Source organism: Panthera pardus, unplaced genomic scaffold (genome assembly GCF_024362965.1).
Source record: "Panthera pardus isolate Hobbes unplaced genomic scaffold, ASM2436296v1 HiC_scaffold_16, whole genome shotgun sequence".
NCBI lineage: Eukaryota > Metazoa > Chordata > Mammalia > Carnivora > Felidae > Panthera > Panthera pardus.
Window position 1 is genome coordinate 115,324,101 of NW_026526721.1, and position 21,252 is coordinate 115,345,352.

General features: G+C 38.0%; 1 long non-coding RNA gene across 1 annotated transcript; it reads right to left on the reverse strand.

Annotated features, from left to right (window-relative positions):
- Positions 1 to 1,275: 1,275 nt before the first annotated feature.
- LOC128777308 (uncharacterized) lies at positions 1,276 to 20,098 on the reverse strand. The gene is made up of 3 exons (XR_008422559.1): positions 19,620 to 20,098; positions 12,345 to 12,422; positions 1,276 to 3,229 (listed from the first exon to the last, which is right to left on the reverse strand). It is a non-coding gene; the product is annotated as an uncharacterized LOC128777308 (long non-coding RNA).
- Between the last annotated feature and the right edge of the window lie 1,154 nt (positions 20,099 to 21,252).

Consider the following 21,252-nt stretch of genomic DNA (forward strand, 5'->3'; position numbering starts at 1 on the left):
GCAAAGCGGGAGGCATCACATTTCTGGACTTCAAGTTATACTACAAAGCTGTAGTGATCAAAATAGTACGGTAGGGACACAAAAATAGACATATAGATCAATAGAACATAATAGAAAAACCAGAAATGAGTCCACAACTATATGGTCAGTAAATCTTCAACAAAGCAGGAAAGAATATACAATGAGAAAAAGACAGTCTCTTCAACAAATGGTGTTGGGAAACTATTTGTTGGGAAACCAAATGGTGTTGGGAAACCAAGCTACATGCAAAAAAAAAAAATGAAACTGGACCACTTCCTTACACCGTACACAAAAATAAACTCAAAATGGATAAAAGACCTGAATGTGAGACATGAAAGCATTAAAATCCTAGAGAAGAACATAGGCAGTAACCTCTTTGACATTGGCCATAGCAACTTCTTTCTAGATACATCCCCAGAGGCAAGGGAAATAAAATCAAAAACAAACTATTGGGACTATATCAAAATAAAAAACTACCTCACAACAAAGGAAACAATCAACAAAACTATAAGACAACCTGTGGGATGTGAGAAGATATTTGCAAATGACATAACTAATAAAGGGTTAGTATCCAAAATATATAAAGAACTTATCAAACTCAACACCCCAAAAATGAATAATCCAATTAAAGAATGGGCAGAAGACATGAACAAATGTTTTTCCCAAGAAGACATACAGACGGGCAATAGACACATGAGAAGATGCTCAACATCACTGATCATCAGAGAGAAATACAAATCAAAACTACAGTGAGAGATCACCTCACACCTGTCAGAATGGCTAAAATTAACAACACAAGAAGAAACAGGTTTTGGCAAGGATGTGGAGAAAGAGGAACCCTCTTGCCTTGTTGGTGGGAATGCAAATTGGTACAGCCACTCTGGAAAACAATATGTAGGTTCCTCAAAAAGCTAAAAATAGAACTACTCTATGATCCATCAATTGAACCACTAGATGTTTACCAAAAGAATAAATACTAGTTCAAAGCGATAAATGCACCCTGATATTTATACCAGCATTATCAACAATAGCCAAATTATGGAACAGTCCAAGTGTTCATCAACTACTAGAATGGCTAAAGAAGAAGTAATGTATATACATACACATACACACACATCTCTATATCTCTATATCTATATCTATATCTATATCTATATCTATAATGTCATTGCCAATGGCAAGATTTCATTCTTTATATCAAAAAGATATATAAAATTCTTTTTATCAAAAAGAATGAAATCTTGCCACTGGCAATGACATGGATGGAGTTAGAGACTATCATGCTGAGTGAAATAAGTCAGTCAGAGAAAAACAAATACCATATAATTTCACTCGCGTGCATAATTTAAGAAATAAAACAAATGAACAAAGAAACAAAAAAGACAGAGAGAGGCAAACCGAGAAATAGACTCCTAACTATAGAGAACAAACTAACGGTTACCAGAAGGGGGGTGGCGAGGGTGGATTAACTAAGTGATGGGGATTAAAGAGTGCCCTTGTTTTGATGAGCACTGGGTGATGTATGGAAGTGGTGAATCACTATAATGCGATTCTAATATTACACCTGAATCGAATATTACACTGTATGTTAACTGTCCTGGAATTTAAATAAAAACTTAAAAAAAATTGTTACAACGGTCGATCTCATGTTGTGTTCTTACCACAGTGAGATAAAATTTTTAAAAAAGAAGAAAACAGAACTATAGATTAACATTACAGTTTTTTTGCTGTTTGATGGCATTCAGGAAATAAATACCTAAAAGGCACTCAGATGTTTTGGAAAAAAATCCTGAGATATCAGGATAGAAGTTAATTTTTTTAGTGAACTAAGTCAAATATAGAAATGTCTAACTTCCAAGATATTTAGTCCATATGGGGCCCTAAGACTATTTTTTCCCTTATCTAATCTCAGTGAATGCTGGAGAATGCTGTAGAATTGGAATGGGCTGTCTGCAGCTTCATACATACTATTGTATCTTTTCCACAAAGAGCCTGATGTGTCTGTTGACTGATACAACTTTCATCTGCACGGAAAAACCTTGTCAGAATCCAGTAAATACCAGTACTTGGCGCATCTCTTTTACACATGTTCTAAAACATAGGATCAGTGGGGCACCTGGGTGGCTCGGTTGATTAAGTCTTCGACTTCAGCTCAGACCATGATCTCGGGGTCTGTGAGTTTGAACCCCGTGTAAGGCTCTGTGCTGACCGCTCAGAGCCTGGAGCCTGTTTTGGATTCTGTGTCTCCCTCTCTCGACCCTTCCCCTGCTCTCTCTCTGTCTCTCTCTCTCTCAAAAATAACTAAACGTTAAAAAAAATTTCTTTTAACATAGGATCAGTATTTATATACAGCTGCAAGTAAATTAATTTCAAAGTGTAATGAATAAAATATGTCTTCCATTTTCATTTTAATTCTCGGTCTTGCGGAAACTCAAAATTGCAAACTCTAGGGGAGAAATAACTGGGACTGTGACTCAGGTACCAATCTCAGGAAAATAAAGTTCCTTCTCTTGAGTTAAAGAAGAGTTCTTAAAATATGCTTCAGCATTTCCAGCTCAAACGTAGCCAAGAAGAAAATGTCTCCCAGTAGGTGCGGAAGTGACAGGTGTGGTGGACAGATCTGGAACCGGAGTTTGGCTGCCTTCTTCCCTCATCATGGGAGACGGATTCTTTTCCATAGTGGAAATGTACTCGATGAGAGTCAGCCAGAACCTTAGAAATACTCAGTAAGTGCAGGCACATACTTTCAACGACTCTGTGGTTTATCGTAAGAATTAAGGGCATAAGAGTTTAGTTTCTCAACACGCAAACATAAATTTTAGTTGAGGAACTTTCTTAAACTTAGTTTCAGGATGTGAACAGTGACGGGAAACATGCCTAAACCACCACCCCTCTTTTTTTTTTTTTTGGCATTCTCCTTATTAGAGAGGTTTTAATTGTAACCATGTGGTTCATATTGAATCTGACAAGTCATGTAGCGATTAAAAATTGGAATGCTTTGACAGCAGGGTGAACATGAGGATCAGTTGCCGTGTAACTCCCCGTGATGGGGAGAGCCTGGCAAATGACTAGGCTCTGGTCAGGGGGGAGTCTTCAGCATCAGTGCACAAGGCGGAGAGGACTGACAGATCTCACCAGGACAGCACCTGGGGGTGGCGGACGCACTGACCAGTTCCACTGCTTGCTGGCTTTCCCTTGTGCTGCTTCTCTGTAACAACAAAACGGAAACAAATTTTTCACAACCTTGTGGTCTAGATTTTAGGATTGACTCTGTAAGTCAAATGGGAGCCTTAAATGCAGACTCACATGGAAAAAAAATATATATGTATATATACATATATGTATGTATATATACATATACAAACATGTATATACACATGCTTTCTTGCAAAAAGATAATACATTGTGAAAGCTATTATGTCTGTGAGCAACATTTAAGGGTGAGAGGATTCTAATTTCTGTTCATTTTTATTCGATGTCAAGCGATCATCAAGATTACTGTTTTATCAATTTTTTTCTAATTTGACTATAAGTTGAAATCTTTGCTTTTATCTAATGTATGCCCTTGTTAATGACATGATAATCTTTGGCTGGTGCTGATTGATTTTCAGAACCTATAGGAAGCATCTTGCTAAATAAACACTTTAGGTTTCAACTTAATGCCGTTTACAAAGAGAAGGAACTGAGCCACAAGCTGTATCCAGGTATGTGCGAAAAAATTTGTTTCCAGTAGCACTCAAAGTTTCGTTGTTGTTGTTGTTGTCGTTGTTTTCAGTAGGAGTAGTATTTCCTAAGAGTGGTTGAACCATGGAGTACAAAGCAAAGAAACAAAAGCAGAAAGTTCAGAAAAAGAAAAAAAAAATAAACTTATGAAGGAAAAAAAGTAAAAGTTTTTTCCAATCTTAGCAATGTAATTGTCAAATTTATAACCTACAGGTTTTTATATTTTAGATTTAGTATAAAATATCTTTAGGGGTGCCTGGGTGGCTCATCCGTTGAGCATCTAACTTTGGCTCAGGTCATGATCTCACAGTTCATGGGTTCGAGCCCCGCATCAGGCTCTGTGCTGACTGCTCACTCAGAGCCTGGAGCCTGCCTCGGATTCTGTGTCTCCTTCTCTCTCTGCCCCTCCCCTGCTCATGCTGTGTCTCACTGTTTCTCAAAAATTAATAAATGTAAAAAAAAATTTAGATATCTTTAAGTCGCATCTGATTGGAATAGTATTATAAATAAATATTGTTAAGCTAAATCGACAATTTGAAAAATGGTATTTTTATCTATTTGTTTCATCAATTGTTAGAATGGTAAGATAGTAACTACCAGGGCTAACTAATTGTGCATGTTTGTATATGTATGTTAGCTACCATTATGAGCCCATAGTTATATTTTTAAAGTATACTTCATTCCTTTTTATTGCTGAATAATTTTCCATTATGTGGGTATACCACATTTTGTTTACCCATTCATATGTTGATAGCCATTCAAATGCCTTTGGCTATTATGAATAATGCTGCTATGAATGTCCATATACTAGTTATTGTGTGAACTTATATGTATCTAGAGTACAGAACTAGTTGTGGAATCCCTATTTCATATAACTCTATGTTCAACATTTTGAACAACTGCCAAATGGTTTTCCAAAATGGCTGCCCATTTTACATTCCCACTAGCAACGAATTATGTTTCCAATTTCTCCACATTCTTGCCAATACTGGTAATTGTCTGCCTTTTTTATCAAAGCCACTTTCTTTGTAAGTGATATCTCTGTGGCTTTGATTTGTCTTTCCTCACTGATTAATGATGTTCAGAGGTGTGTGTGTGTGTGTGTGGTGTGTGTGTGTGTGTGTGTGTGTGTGTGTGCTTATTACCAATTCATATATCTTCCCTGAAGAGATGTCTGTTCAAATCTTTGGCCCAGTTTTATAATTGGGTTGTTGGGTTGTCTTTATATTATTAAGGTTTGAGAGTTTGTTTACATTCTGGACTCCAGTTCCTTATCAGAGGTATGATTTTCAAATATTTTCTCCCAGGCTGAGGCTGTCTTTTTACTTTCTTGATGATGAAATCCAACTTACTGATCTTCCTCTTATTGCTTGTGTATTTTTGGTGTTGAATCTAAGAAATTATTACCTAACTCACGATCATAAAGATTCACTCCTATATTTTCTTCTAAGAATTTTATAATTTTGGCTTTTACATTTAGGTATAGAATCAGTGAATTCCCAGAGGAACCCTAGACCCTGGTTCCTTTCAGTGGCAAATGATGTTTACATACTGCAAGCTGGGTTCTAAGGGTGCACATTGCTACAGAATTCTCAGGACTTGTTTTCCAGTGGACATTAGTGAAATAAATGATGCGTGCGCACACACTGACACACACACACACACACACACACACAGTGAGTTTGAGTCAATATTGATATTTTCAGTTTAATATTATATAGATTTCATATAGATTTACTTAGCTTTCATATCTTATGATTTTATCTTTTTTCTCTACCTCAAAAAATTATGGTTTCCAAAGATACTAATATAATTTTTTTTATTTTAAAGTACACCTAAAATAATTTCAAAATTATGTTGATATTACCATTGAAACTAAGATTATTGAATAAAGTTTAAGATTTTTTTTAATCATTTGAATATACTACACTCAGGATATCCAATCAAGTATTGTGTTTCAAGGTAATTCTCTTTTCTCTAAGTGTGGTCACTCCTCCAACTGATAGAAAGTTAGGTTCACTTGCTTCAGTTATAAGTACTTAGCTATTTGTGATGAGTGAAACAGAGAGACATTAAAGGTCTGGAACAGAGTGATGATAGAATCTGAGTTAAGTTTTAACAGGATCACCCTGAAATGTGTTAATAGAATGTGGGGGAGGGGAGGGGCAAAGGCAGAAGTTAGGAGAACAATATTTAGGCACATTTAAATTTGTGTCTGGATACGAATCAATTGTGTTGACTGTTTTTAACTAGACTGTTTAGCAATTGTTTTCAATCCTGTTAAACAGTTACACAGTTCCCTAACAAGATGCACCACAAAAATCTTGCTTCCATCCCTGTCCCATTCATTCTGTTCTTTTGCTCCCCCTGAAACTAACCACTTTTATTAATTTTGAGGTAATTTTCCTTTTATATATTTTTGAAAATATAAGCAAGTAATACATGTTAATATTTGTATTTCCATCACTTTCTGAGACAAAAATTAGCATACTTGCTTTTTTCACTTAACAATAGAACTCAGATAAAACCATCAGTAGAAAGATATCACCCTCATTCAATTTGTAATTAAGGTTCTTCAATATATGAATGTACCAAGTAGTCTCCTACTGACTGATATGTGGATTAATTCCATTCTTTTGTATAATAAGTAGCACCCCTCTAAACAGCCTGTGGAGTCCTCACTGTATTTTTGCCAGTACATGTTTGGAATATCTTCTTAGAGATGGGGTTGCTGAATATAGCAGACACGGTCTTTGCTCCCTCAAGATCCCCGTTCTTCCCATTTCTGTGTGCTCCTCCCCCAGCTTCTGGGAGTCTTTGCTCTTCATGGCCCTCAGCTGCAACTAAAGGACTGCCCTCAAGATACTGGAGCAGGCACCACTGAACTTACCTCCTTCCTGGGAGGCTTTTAACAAAGGATGAATTGGTGTCAGAGTGTGAAAGCCCAGGTACTCCTGTGAAATCAGGCAGACGCTTCTTTCTGAAAACTGCCTCAAAGTGAAATCTTGCAAGACATCTTTGTCTTTCTTGCCCTCACTCCCTCCGCAGTTTCCTGGGAGCACTTCCCTAATTACCCATTTTGTACACGAATCTTCATTTCAGAGCCCGCTCTTGGAGAACTGGACTCAAGATTTTGAATCTATGTCATTTTGCCAGATGTTACCAAATTTCCCTCCACATGGGATGTATTGTTTTGCCTTCTTATCAGCAGTGCACAAGAGGGCCTTTTTCTGAAGATCCTCGCCAACAGAATGTGTTGCCAAATTTAATTTGAAACTTTCAAAATAGGTAAGCCATTTCACATTAGAAGTTGTGATCTTAAAAAAAAAAACTGAGATTTATTTACATCTCCTATTAGATGCTATGTTATCTCAGTAAAATATAATGGTAAGGCCCAATGGTTCAAGGCACTGTCAATAACCAGACAGTCACATTTTTCCAGATGATCTCTCTCAACATATTAAATGAATTAATTAGTAGCAAAAGAGAAATGGACTTTAAAGTCAGTGAATTAATCCACAGCATTTATTAAGCACCTATAAAGTATTTAAATGTAAAGAATAGTAATTTATTAATTAAAATAAGGAGCACAATGGTTAAAGCATACTTTGGGAAGAAGATGTTAAGATAAATTTTTTAAAATACTTCCGGTTTCTCATCGTATATCTTGAACAAACAGGCAGTTTGGATTTATACATAAGAGATTGTTGAATAGCTTACACTTCAGAACTATTTGCAAATGAGACAAATTGCAGCAGCTATCACTAAACAAACAAAGCAAAAGATTTAGAAACAGAGCTAACTGGGGACGCGTGGGTGGCTCAGTCAGTTAAGCAGCTCTTGACTTAGCTCAGGTCGGGATCTCGCAGTTTGTGAGTTCTAGCCCTGCATTGGGCTCTGCGCTGACAGCGAGCAGGCTGGTTGGGATTCTGTCGCCCTCTCTCTCTGCTCCTCCCTGGCTTGCTCTCTATCTCTCTCTCAAAATAAATAAAAATAAACTTTAAAAAATTAAAAAAAAAGAAACAGAGCTCACTGAGTTTGCAGCCACAAATCAAGAAATCAAGGCACCAACAGAAAAACTAGTGAGATAAATATATTAGCCCTTGGTTCATACATCATGGCCAATGTAGACATCTGTAGAATCAAATATCGATGCTTTAGAAGGAAATCCATTATTATATCTTTAGAAATAAAATGGGAAACTAAATACTAAGGTAATACTGCAACATAAGAACATAATACAAGGTGGCCACACTCTTAAAAAGAGAGATTTTATACTCAAATCACAATCTAGTAGAAGTGTTAACTCTTCTTTTAGTCAATAAATATTTATTGAATATTACTATATACCAGGCATTAACTTAACAATTCAGAGTATCATCAGCACACAAAACAGAGATTCTAGGGAGACAAATAAAACTAGCCATAATAAATAAGTCCAACTATGTAGAATGTCAGAAATTGGTAAGTGCCGAGAAAAAAAATAATATAGTGGGGCAAGGGAGATTTGGACTGCAGGTGAAAGTTTGTGATTTTAAATATGGTCGTCATGGCAGGCCTCATTGAGAATGAGACATTAGAGCAGCCTGGAAGGAGGTGGCAAGTGTTAACCGTGTGGCTGTCTGGACGAGGAGGCTCACAGGCAGGGGAAAACAGCTGGTGCCCAAGCTCTAAGGCAGCAGTGTGAGTGGGGTGCTTGAGGAACAGCTAGGAAGCCAATGTAACTGTAACAGAATGAGAGGAAAAGGAGGAGATGAGGTCATAGAAATAAGAGAGGGAAAGTTCTTTAAGGACCTCATAAGTCATTATAAGTACTTAGCTATTTGTGATGAGTGAAATAGAGAGACGTTAAAGGTTTGGAACAGAGAGATGATAGGATCTGAGTTAAGTTTTAACAGGATGAGCCTGAAATGTGTTAATAGAATGTGGGCGAGGGGAGGGGCAAAGACAGAAGTTAGGAGAACAATCAGAAGTTATACAATATCTGAGAGAGGGATGGAAGCTCTGGAGGAGGTGAAACACTTTGATTCTGGATAAAGTTTAAGATAGAGGCAACAGTATTTCCTACCAAATTAAGTGTGGAGTGAGAAGGAATGAGAGGAATTAAAAACCAAAGGATTTTGGTTTGGTCAACGGGAGGAACAGAGTTACTGCAAGTCAGATGGGAAAATGCAGTGGTGGCACAGTTTTTAGGAAGGAGCTAAGGGTATCAGTTTTGCACAACGTGTAAACCCTACTTCCGTGTTAAAATAATGCATAGCCTCTGACATTAAAATACCAATTAAAATTTCCTTTAAGTTAGGAATGGCATCTGACAGCCTTTGAATTCCCACAAAATGTCTAGTACAGGCTATTACACATGGAAGGTGTAAGAGGAATATTTGCTGAATGAAGTAACGTTTGCACTCAGTCCTTCCAAATTTCGCACCACAGTGTGTGTGAAATACATGAACACAGCCTGTCTCAAACTTATTGCTAATGCTTTGTTTATGCTCTATTTTAAGTGATGCAACAAGTTTTGAGAAATTGGTAAACTAGCCAAACTGATAATACTCAAAAAGAATCTAAAATAGTACATAGGGGTGCCTAGCTGGCTCAGTCAGAAGATCATGCAATTCCTGATCTCAAGTTCTTGAGCTTGAACCCCACATTGGGTGTAGAGATTACTTAAATAGGTAACAAGTTAAAACATAAAATAGAACTATAGAATCTAAAAATAGTAGTATAGAGGGGCACCTGGGTGGCTCAGCCTGTTGACTATGAGACCCTTGATTTCGGCTCAGGTCATGATCCCAGGGTTATGAGATTGAGCCTCATGTCATCCCAGGGTCATGAGATTGAGCCTGCACTGAGCATGGAACCTGCTTAAGATTCTCTCTCTCTCTCTCTCTCTCTCTCTGTCTCCCTCCCTCTCTCTCTCTCCCCATCCCTTTCCCCCACTCATGCATGCTTTCTCCCTCTCTCTCTCAAATAAATGAATAATAAATAAATAAACAAAATTATAGAAGTGTATATAAATGTATATAATGCTTTTTGATATTTCCATTAATAGCTTTTCTTTTAACATAAGCCGATGTAATTCATTTAAGAACACAATGTTTAATGTATTTATGTAAAACCTCAATAAGTTTAAAATATATCTTTAAGTTTTATAGCCATCCATTTTACACAAAATTTCCATCTTCTTTGTTTTCTGAATCAAAATGTACATGCCTACTCGGTAACTACCAATATACGTGAAATAACAATAAGGCAGCCATATACTTACAATATCTCATTTCCATATCTTTTAACAAAATCTTATATTCACACAATACTTCCTGGGTTTCTTTCTCTTACTATTCTACAACACCATGAGTAAATGCTCATACAATTCCAGTCATTTAAAAGGGAGGCTCAGGCCCAAACTAGTATTGAGCTTCTTTTCATTTTAATAGATGACAGTTAAATTTATGAAGGGTTTGGGTTCCCCAAATAGGGCTGTTATCAATGCACAATTGATAGATACGTTGCTGTGCGAAGAGTTAAAGTTCAGATATTTCTTCCTTTCTATTCTCCAAATTATAACACTTAAAGCAAAACATTCCTTGAAAAAAATTAAAGGATTTAGTCTCTAGAAAGTTTTCTGCAATATTAGCTGATAAAGAAAGAGTTAAATCGAACTTTGGATATATGTTAGTCATAACATAATCTCTTGATATATTAGTAGGTCAATAGTTCAGCCCAGAAAGGGACTCTAACTTGAGCAGACACTAATTAAAAGAATCAATTCTTATCCTACTACATACGTCCAATCATATTAACACATTTCTAGATTTCTTACTCAGTGGACTAGTCAAGATTAAAGGATTTGCTAATATGAAGGAACAGAGTATGCTTCCAAACTGACTGAGCAGATTTGTGAACAAATTAGTTCATTTAAAATTGACAGTGAAAGATTGATTTTGCAGAGAATGAGTTACCTAAGGTATTCATCATTTCCTCTGCCTCTGCACACAAGACAGAGATCCGTTTCCTTCACTTTCTGATTGTAATAGGGCTGCTTACTGAGCACCTTTATTTTACAGTCCTGATTGCAGCCTGTCATTCTTTTTAATTCAGACATATTTTAGCCTCTTAGACAGACCTTCAGAAATAACTTCCTTAAAAGCCTCAGTAAAATGACTCATTACATGTTGCTCGACTATGCTATAAATTATAATACAGCAGAAAGTTCTAATTGCACAAAAGATCCAATTACTCATAAGGCTATTGGACTCATTATTCAAATGCAGGAGTGAGCAGGAAAGCCAGATGCAGAAACATTTTTCCAGAGTTGAAGGCCACTACTCTACAACTCTGATAAAATCTAAGATGTTTGCTATTTGGTATATATTAGCAAATATTCACTAGTAAATAATTTATGACAAAGATTAGAAACTGTGCACCAAAAACATGGAGACAGAAATGCAGAAATTGTTGAGGGATTCATGTTTAAGTCTAAGAAAATAAAAGCAAATCCTTGTGGAAGAAGAGAAACAATAGAACACAGCAGTGACAGCAACAAACACAATTTAGGAAGCAAGAATTCAATTAAAACAAATCCGAAGAAAATGTTATAAATTTGTACTATTTTATTCACAAGGACCTAGACTTCAGATATCAGAGACAGAAATTATGGTAAGATGACATATGTAGGGCGTAGAATTTTTAGGACTTGTTAATTAATTGTTAATTACTTGTCAATTTTTAGGACTTAATTAAGCTTGGGATGGTGGGAGAGTGGAGAAAAGTCTAGGTTAAATATTGGAGGGGAAAGAGTTTGGTAATCTGGTCCACGACAGTGCCCGCTCATTCAAATATGGCGGAGAAATTAGAGGAGAAGGTTTTGATTTTTTATATCTGGATTATCTATGGGAAATCAAATGGAGATATCTACAAGGGATTTGGGTAGACAGATCTGTGTTCACAAGTTATATGTAAATATACTATTATCTCTCTTTTGCAAATGCTGAGACAGAAGATTTAATTTCCCACAAAGCATCGCAGTCAATCAACACTGGTATCAGATTATCTAATGTTTTAGATCATAATAAGAGGGGTATGAGTGGGGGGGGTGTGTGTGAATCTGTGTGTTTAAAACAACACAGATGTCAGGTAGGGAAATCCAATGGCTTCCCCGAGATTTCTGTGGAATGCCTGGGATATTTCATGTTCAATTTTGGTTCAGTTTTGCTGCATTTTAACATCTATGTCCATTCCTGGCTGCACACAGATGTCAGCTGTCATCACTGTACCTATATCTCAACAAACCGTACCTATATCTGCACCCATATATTTTGTCTTTCCTTCTGTTATAAATATGTCATAGTAACAAAATCTTCATTTCCTAAGTCCAACTCCACCACATGTATCCTAGCTGCTAACCCTACTCCCCTATTCAAGAATCTCACTCCTGTAGTGGTCTCCTATTTTCCCAATCATTTGTTTTTCTTCACTATCAGATTGTTTTTCCATAAAAAAAATTAATAACTATTCCTCTGTTAATTTCCATCAAAAATAATTCCTAACAATGACCATCCATAAAAAGGTCCCCAAAATACACACCCCCTCCAGCTTACCCATTGTTGCTTAAACCACTTCACTGAAGTTTTTGTCCCCCACTGCACCCAGCTGCTCTTGTCAAGGACTTTAATGACCTGTACATGTTAAAGGCATAGTCAATGTTCAGTCCTCAACTTATTTGACCTATTTACATTATTTGACAAAACTGATAACATAGTCTTTCTTGAAACACTTTTCTTGTCTATTTGGGTACAACTCTAACTGGGCTCTCTTTCTCCCTATTTGGCTGCTCCTTCTCAGTTTCATTTGCTGATTCCTACTCATCTCCCCAATCCCTAAATATCCAGATTGCCTCTAGGGCTATATCCCCAGAACTCGTTTCTTCTCTGTCTACACTAAGTCTCTTGGTGATCTCAAAGGTCTTGTGCCTTTGAATCCCATCTATAGGCTAATGCCACCCAAAAGTATCTCAGCAGCCCAGACCTCTTTCTTAAACTCCAGACTTTTTTTTTCTCAACTGCCTACTCTCCTCTCTACTTGGTTGCCTGATAGGCATCTCAAATGTAATATGCCCAAAATCACACTCTTCATTTGCAAGTTGCCAAAACTGTCTTCATACAGACATTCCATCACCATCAATGGTAACTCCCATTTTTCCACCACCCAAGCCAGAACTCTTAGAGCTTTCCTTCCCTTCTCCCTTTCTTACTATGTAGTCATGAGCAACTCCCATTTACTCTTTTTTTCTTAAGTTTACATTCCCCCATCTCCAGCTCCCTACCCTTGTTCAAGCCATATTACTAAACCATCACTAGATGGTTGGTATAGCTTCTGAACTGGTCTCACTATTTCCTTTCTTGCCCTTACAGACATTCTCCACCCTACCGCCAGTATAACATTGTAAAATATAAATTAGATCATGTTACTCATTGCTCAAAAGCCCAGAGTGAAATCTGTTGTCGCTCAGAGTAAACTTTCAAGTCCTTATAACAGACCACAAGACCCTAAGTAATTAGTTCTCCTGTAAATACTTGGACTTCAGACACTAACACTCTCCTTCTTGCTTACCCTGCTCCTTTCACACTGGCCTCCTTGCTGTAACTGGAACATTCCAAGTGAGTTCTACCACAGGGCCTTCACCTTTGCCATTCCTTTAATAAGAACACTTTTCGTCCATAAACCTTCCTGTTTCCTCACTATTTCAAGCACTACTCAAACGTTACCTCTATTAATTTAAATATGGATTTGGCTGTTGTAACAAAACAAAACATAGCAATGATTTTAAAAAGATGGAAGATAGAAGTTGATCTCTCCTTCTCACATGAATCTGGTATTAGTGGTCCTAGGCTATTATTACCACTTCATAGTATTAGACACTCAGACATCTTCAGTCATATTGCTTAACCATCCTCAAAATGCAGCTTCCATCTTGAAGCCTGTGACCACTACATCTGCCACCATGTTCCCCTTCCAGACATTGGGAGAGAAAAAAAGCAAGGTGGGGGGGGGGGGGGGGGGCGGGGCAAAGCTCAGTTGCAAGCATCACTTCAAGTTATATCCCATCAACGACAGCTTAATCCCCAACCATAAGAAAGACTTGGGAATGCCATTTTAGCAGTGTGATTTTGTGGTCAGCAAACAATTAAGTGCCCTATAACCAAAGGAAAAAGAAAACATGGGCATCGGGAGACAATTAGCAGCCTTTGTCACATTATTTTATCAGAGAAGTTTTACCTGACCTACCTATATAAAATAACACTTATTTCTTCACTCCACAATCACCTTTAATATGCTTTATTTTCTTTATAGCACTTGTGTAAATATACCTTCCATATTATACCTTATAAAATATACCTTACTTTTATATGTTTGCTTGCTGACTTAGTTTCTGTTTCCCATCACAAAAATGTAAGATCCTTCAGGGCAAGAATTTTATGTTTTAATCATGGCATCCCCATAGATACAGGCCCTCAACAAATATATTCTGGATGAATAAGAACTCTGAAAATCCCTGAACTCACTACATCCTCTCTCACTCCCATGCAATTTCACATCCTGCTTTTCCGTTTGAAATATCCTATTGCCCTTTATTTGCCTAACATTAATGTCTTTGTAAGATTCAGATTCAGGCTCGGGTATTAGCACCACTGTGAAGACTTCATGCATCTTTTAGGCATCCATTCTGCATGCACATCTCTAACCCTGCATTATGGTCCTCTACGTCAGCATCTGTCTTTCTTATTATAAACTCCTTGAGGATAAGAAAGCATTTCATATCTTTGTAACCCAGGAACCCCATTAGTCAGGACTCTTAGCTGCAATTGGCAGAAACTCATTTGACACTGCTTAAGTTAAAAAGAGTTCTTAAAACCAGGTAGGGTAGGAGCGCCTGGGGGCCTTGGTCAGTTAAGTGTCTGACTTCAGCCTCGGTCATGATCTCACAGTTCATGAGTTTGAGCCCCATGTCAGGCTCTGTGTGGTTAGCACAGAGCCTGGAGTCTGCTCCCTCTCTCTTCGCCCCTCCCCGCTGGCACTCTCTCTCTCTCTCTCTCTCTCTTAAAAATAAATACTAAAAAAAAATTTTTTTAAATAAAACCAGGTGAGGCTGGGGTCAGTGTTTCCTTATGTGACTCCAAGGGCGACAAGGCTACATCCTCCTTCACCTTGATCATTTCCAGTGGAAAGAGAGTTCTCACGAAGGAAGCTGGTTTTTCTATTTTTTTTTTTCTGAGAAACACTTGGTCATATTTTGTATAAGCCTGAAGTTACCTTTATACTCTCCATATATTTAATAATGTTTTTCTTCTCTCTAGATTAAAAGGTGAGGGGAAAATGTGACTCTCAAGACAGTCACCTCAAGATTTATGGAGACCTTCCTGGAAGAAAAATCACTTCATAAGTTTGTAGTAATTCAAACATGGAATTTCTACAGGAAATATTCATCTAGAAATAGTCACCACGTGTTGCTTACTATTGGTCAAAAGGCCAGAGAAGAACCTGACTTGTGAAAGCCATCTCAAATTAGGTAATGAAGTTGTGATTAGATGTCATCCCTGACAATCGTTTTTACCTTAAAGTCCTGATGGGAGAGGTTGAATACCCCTCCTCTGAAGTAGAAGCCCAGCCTGCCTGACAAAGAATGTGCATGTGCATTGTAGACCATTCCTGCTTGAAAATACTAAAAGATAGAAACCCTAACATACTCAAACTAGAGCATCACAACTTAGTGCTGAGTGATATTAGTCTGAACAAGCAATGTTGGGGAGCCATGTAACACTTTCACTGATCTGAACAGCGATGCCCTGAAATTTCTCACTGTTTATTTTTAAAGAAATAAAAACCGGGTCTCATGTGGAGAAAGTCCTCACCCTCTGACTTTGCAAAGCATCTATGACAGCTTCCTTCAATTCTCAGTCATGCCTCCCTTTTCTCGTCGGCTCAGATGGGTTCAGAGCACATCCAGAAGCCAGTCACTGTGACCTTGAGGAGGGATAGACTGATTAACTAAAGTAGTTCATTTTCCACCCAGGAAGCATGGGTGGATCAATCCTACGCAGAGTGGGGATGGAGAGGAGGGAGGAGTGAATTCTCCAACACACTGCTTTCAACCAACCAGAAGAGGAGAACATGTAAGCTCACAAATGTCCATTACAGATTTCACTGAGAATTTTAGAGATACATATGTACAGGATAATTTTGTGTAAAAAACTATCCTTAGGGAAATGTAAATATATAATATATATGTAAAACAGAAGAAGGACTTCAAATCAGGCAGCATAATATCAGCAGTGGTTACCCCTTGGGAAGGCAATGAGGGTGTGAGAATCCAATGAGAGGGACAGGGTTCACATTTAACCTTGTGCACATATGTATTGTCTGAATTTCACAATAAGAATGTAGTCATAAATGACTTGTGTGCTGAAAACAATTTTTAATTAGAAAACAACACATATCCCTTATGACAGAAAGTTTATAGCTTTACTTAATGAACAGTCTTTTTGAACAAGGCAGGCAATATTGACAGGATGTCATTACAGTTATACTTCATGAACCTTGATATAGATGAAAATAACCGGCTTCACATATAGTTCTAATTTTTTGAATTATGTTGATTTCCTGTGATAAGCCAAATCGCACCATTTTTAGTAGATTAGCATTTGTCTTGCGGAATTTAGCGTGTAGGAAATAAAACAAAAAGAAAGAAAAAGAAAAAGAAAATATGTATTTGCCTAATGATTTCTCTCACACATTACAATAATTGTCACTCTGTTCCCTGAAATTTTATTTATTTATTCACTTTCACGTGAGGGAACCATGGCAAAGCACTAAAAGTTGCCCATACTGTTCTTATTATGGTGTTTCTGAAATAAATCCTTAATGGACTACCCGAACCACCACAAATACCCCTGTAATCTCCCCTCCGCTTTTTGATTTGTTTACAAAAACGTAAGGTGTGTGTGTGTGTAATGACAATAATTATTAAACACATGCAAACATTTATTTATTCATGTGTCAAAACTGTATAGAATACCTACTATAGTTTAGCCACTGTAAAAGGAGAACAAGGCTGAATGACAGAGTTCCTGCTCCAGGAATTACAGGTACTACTAGAAACCACTAATAAGTAAGCAATGCCTTTGAGTGTGCTGCATTTATGAGGAAGGGGAAACTGAGAGTCACCGAGTCAGCCTTACATGGGGGTAAGGGTGGAGAGGAGATTGTCAGGCAAAGCTTCCCGGAGAAACAGCTGCTTGGCAGACTGATGGGGTTCAGGACATGCTACCCCAAAACGCGGCACCTGAGTATACTGAATATTTTAAGCTGACAGAGTTTGAGAGCATGGAAGAAACAGGAGGTCCCCTTTGACCATCTTCCCATCCTTCTCCCCTGAAACAGGTCATTTTTTTCACATGAGAGACGCCCTCCCTTCACCTGCAGGAGAAGAACATCCTCATCTCCTAAGACAAAGATCTGAGAAGAATCTAACAAACTGACTTTGCTAAGTTTCCCCCAGTTTACTGTACTTACCTCATGCCCCTTAACCTATCCTATTGCACCATGACTATCACTCTTCATCAAACCTAGCATAAAAACACCCAGTCCTTGCTGTCTCTCTGGGTTTTTATTTCCTTATGAAGTCTCATATGTCATCGCATAAAAGTTATGTTAAAAAAAGATGTGTGCTTTTCTCCTGTGAACCTATCTTTGTTCGTCTAATTTTCAGACACAGCCAGAGGCCCTAAAAGAACCGAAGGAACTTAATTTTCTTCCCCTACACAATGAGGTGAGAGTGCATTCTGGGCTTAGGGAACGGCAAGTATGCCAAATGGAGTTGGGTAGAATTGGGAAGCTGCAAATCATCCAGGACTAATGAAATGGAAGGTGAGGAGTGATCACCAAGTAGGCAAGCGACAACACTTGACTATATGTCACTGTAAAGACTTTGTCATAGGTAACGCAATAATACCAAATAGGAGAAAGGAATGATGAAATGTGCTTTAGGGAGAAAACTCTAGTCTAGATGCCAGGCGAAAGCAAATTAAAGGGGATAAGGACACAGGGAGGACCAGTTAAGAAGCCACCATATTAATCCAAGTGAGAAATAATGGCTTGAACTAAATGGCCCTGGTATACTTAGGAGATTTGAAGATCAAATACCTGTGGGACTGTGAGAGCAGGAGGAGTCTGTGAACCTTCCCCCCAGAAAGGGAAAGGCATATGGTTACGTGCATTTCTCTGGGGGAAAGAACGTATAGCTCTTATCAGATCCCAATGTGGCTTCGTAACTGAAACAAGACTCAAACTACTACACTGTGCTATGCTATTCTCATAGTCACACTTTATTTAAAGACTCAAATCTCCTTATAATTGTTTCTCAAAGTTGCCAGATTTAGCTAATAGAAACACAAGATTAGATACAGGATTTAGCAAACAAAAATTTACTTTCAACTGGGCGTCCTGTACTTTATTTGGCATCGCTACTGAAAGACTCTCACGCTGTGCAATAACATTTCTCTGGGATGACACATTATATTCCTCATTATCTGGGTACAAAGTTCCTTCAATTCAAATTCCATTAATTAATTTATTCGTTCAACAAATATTGATTGGCTGCCTACTCTGTATATACTGAGTACACATTAGTGAGTAAACAGATCATAGTCCCTTTCTCTGGGGACCTTACAATGTAATTGGGAAGATGAATTTTTTTTTTGAAAAGTAAATTAAAGAATTAATAAATAATTATAACTAGTAAGTGCTAGGAGACAAGCAGGGAGCAGTGATAGAGAACAATGTAACATTTCACTCAGAGGGGAAGGAAGCCAGGCCAGGCGAAAGGCAGGGAGGAAGGGGTTCTAAGCAGTGCGAAGAGTCTGGTGGAAGAATTGGAGGTGAGGAAGAGCTATTGAGTTTGTAAAACACAAAGACTTTGTTTCGTGGTCAGAGGGGAGAGTGGAAGCAGAGTCAGCTACATAATGTGCAGGGCCCGTTGCAAAATGAAAATGTGGCCCCTTGTTCAAAAAGCAAGGAAACCATGCCAGTAAAGGTCCTAAAATATAACATCTTTTCTTTTGTTACTTTTTTTTAACTTGCTACTTAATATCATGCTAAGTTTAAAAATACCTTTTTATTTATTTTAAATATTTATTTTTGGGGGGTGGAGGGGCAGAGAGAGAGGGAGACAGAGGATCCAAAGTGCCTCGTGCTGACAGCAGAGAGCTCGATGCTCATGAGATCACTCCCTGAACTGAAGTCTGTCGCTTAAACTGAGCCACCCAGGTGCCTCCAAAAAAATATTTTTTAAGTTAAAATTTTAAACCATTTGCATAGATTTTCCATTTGTCTTTATATTTGGCAATGTCACTTTTAAATGCAAATATAAGAACATTTACCCCATAGGCAGAATCACCAAAATTACACAATTTGTATTTCGTAGCTCATATATACACATGTATTTAATTCTTATCAAAACAGGGGAAATGCTGCACAAAACGAACTCAACTGTTTTTATATCACTTCTTGATACAAACCATTCTAACGCTCTTTGTTTTTAGCTTACTGGTGGATAAAGAAGGACTCAGTAGAAAAGGAGCTATGGACTGCCCTATCTTTCCCTTCTCATCTATATCATCCCTCTCATTGTACGTTATTGGCTAATGCGGGGAAGTCAGAGTAAGAGAGATATAGTAGAGTTTTTTGGTCCTTTGGGTTTCTTAGAATGCTATTGCCTTCTTTCTGCACTAGACACAAGGTCTCCTTCCGAGGGAAAAGATGGCTTCTGGGGCTTCAGCACCCTCCATTTATTTAACTTATAGACACAGGACGCTCACCTTGTATCTAACTCCCACGCAGTCTTGAGTTCAACGGAATTTAGCGTTTCTAGAGCACAGCACGCTGGGCATCATGGAACGATGAGTCCACGGAGTTGCACACATTTCCTCGCTGACGGCATGCTCTGTTGTTCCATTGGACTCTACTTACAAAAAACAAACTCAAAGGTAAAATCAGGAACTTCAGAATGGCAACAAAAGAACATTACACCAAACACATGTATCATGGCCCATGAAGTCAGTCCTATGTGAGAGGAGATGAAGCATGAAGAAGCGGGCAGAAATCAGACCATGTAATTAATGATATTGGGTGTCTGTAATTTTCCAGTTGCTCTCCCCACTCCCAGCTCCCCTTTCTTCTGTATGGAAAACCTAGACATCATTTAAATGTAACAATCCCATAGGGCGCCCAGGTGGCTCAGTAGGTTGAGCCTCCAATTCTTGATTTCCTCTCAGGTCATGATCCCACAGTCTTGGGATCGAGCTTCATTCACATCAGGCTCTGCGACAAGTGTGGGGCCTGCTTAAGATTCTCTCTCTCTCTTTCCCCCGTCCCTCTCCCCTGCTTACACACACACCCTCTCTCTCTAAAAAAGAAAAAAAAAGTAACAATCCTTGTTCTAAATCTATTCCGTTTATTCCAATATAACTGATTTCTTTCTACTTAGGAGGCCTTTTCTTTCTTACTACTAATGATGCCTTGTACTTAAATGAAAAACAATCAAAACCCAAATTTTCCTTTATTCCAATATTTATCTCTAGATCTGTCACTAAAATAATAACAATAAAATAACAACAATAACACATTAGGCATCATGGAATCAGTAATGAAGGCCAAATATTTTGGGTAGTAGTTTGAAGTAAAAAATGCTTAGATGCAGACATCCTGAATCTCCGAGAACTCTCTCACAGTTGAATTTTGCCATTTCACAGGACTGTTGGCTCTGGGGTGATGCCCCCTTAATCTGTTTTCTGACACCCATTAATGCATTTCCTCACTTTCATGATTGAAGTACAGCATGCACTGATCATTGATTTGTAAAGTTGAGTGTGAATGTCCGATGCATTTTAAAGAGAAACCTTTAACACTTCATTCTGTTCTAGCCTGACTTCACTTTACAGTGTAGTCCCCTGTGTCACTTGCTGTCTGGGTCCTGATGCATCAGAACTAAGGAAACAGAAGGAGGTGGGGGACAGAAGAAAGAAAGCATAATAAACTTGTTGACCCAGTGCATTCGCACTGGCAGCGTCCTCTCGTAGATTATAATTAAATGAAACCCCTGAAAATCTCCTTGATGGTATTTTTGCTTGGTTGGATTTTTTTGTTTGTTTGTGTGTGTGTGTGTGTGTGTGTGTGTGTGTGTGTGTGCGTGCTTATTATTCTTATAGTACACAGCACCACTGAATCTCATTACAATTCTGCTCTGGTCTGTTTTCTTCCTGCACTTTGGGAAGCTGGCTGTCATTAAGGGCTCATGAGACACCTGTGCAATGCTCACCGGGTTTCATGGAATTCTCCCTGCTCACAGCTTTTTGTAATGATATGAATGCCCGAGCTTGAAAATTAGCATCACTTGAGAATAGTAACAAAATGTTGAACATGGGCTTTTTCTTCAAAGACTTCCTATCTTTG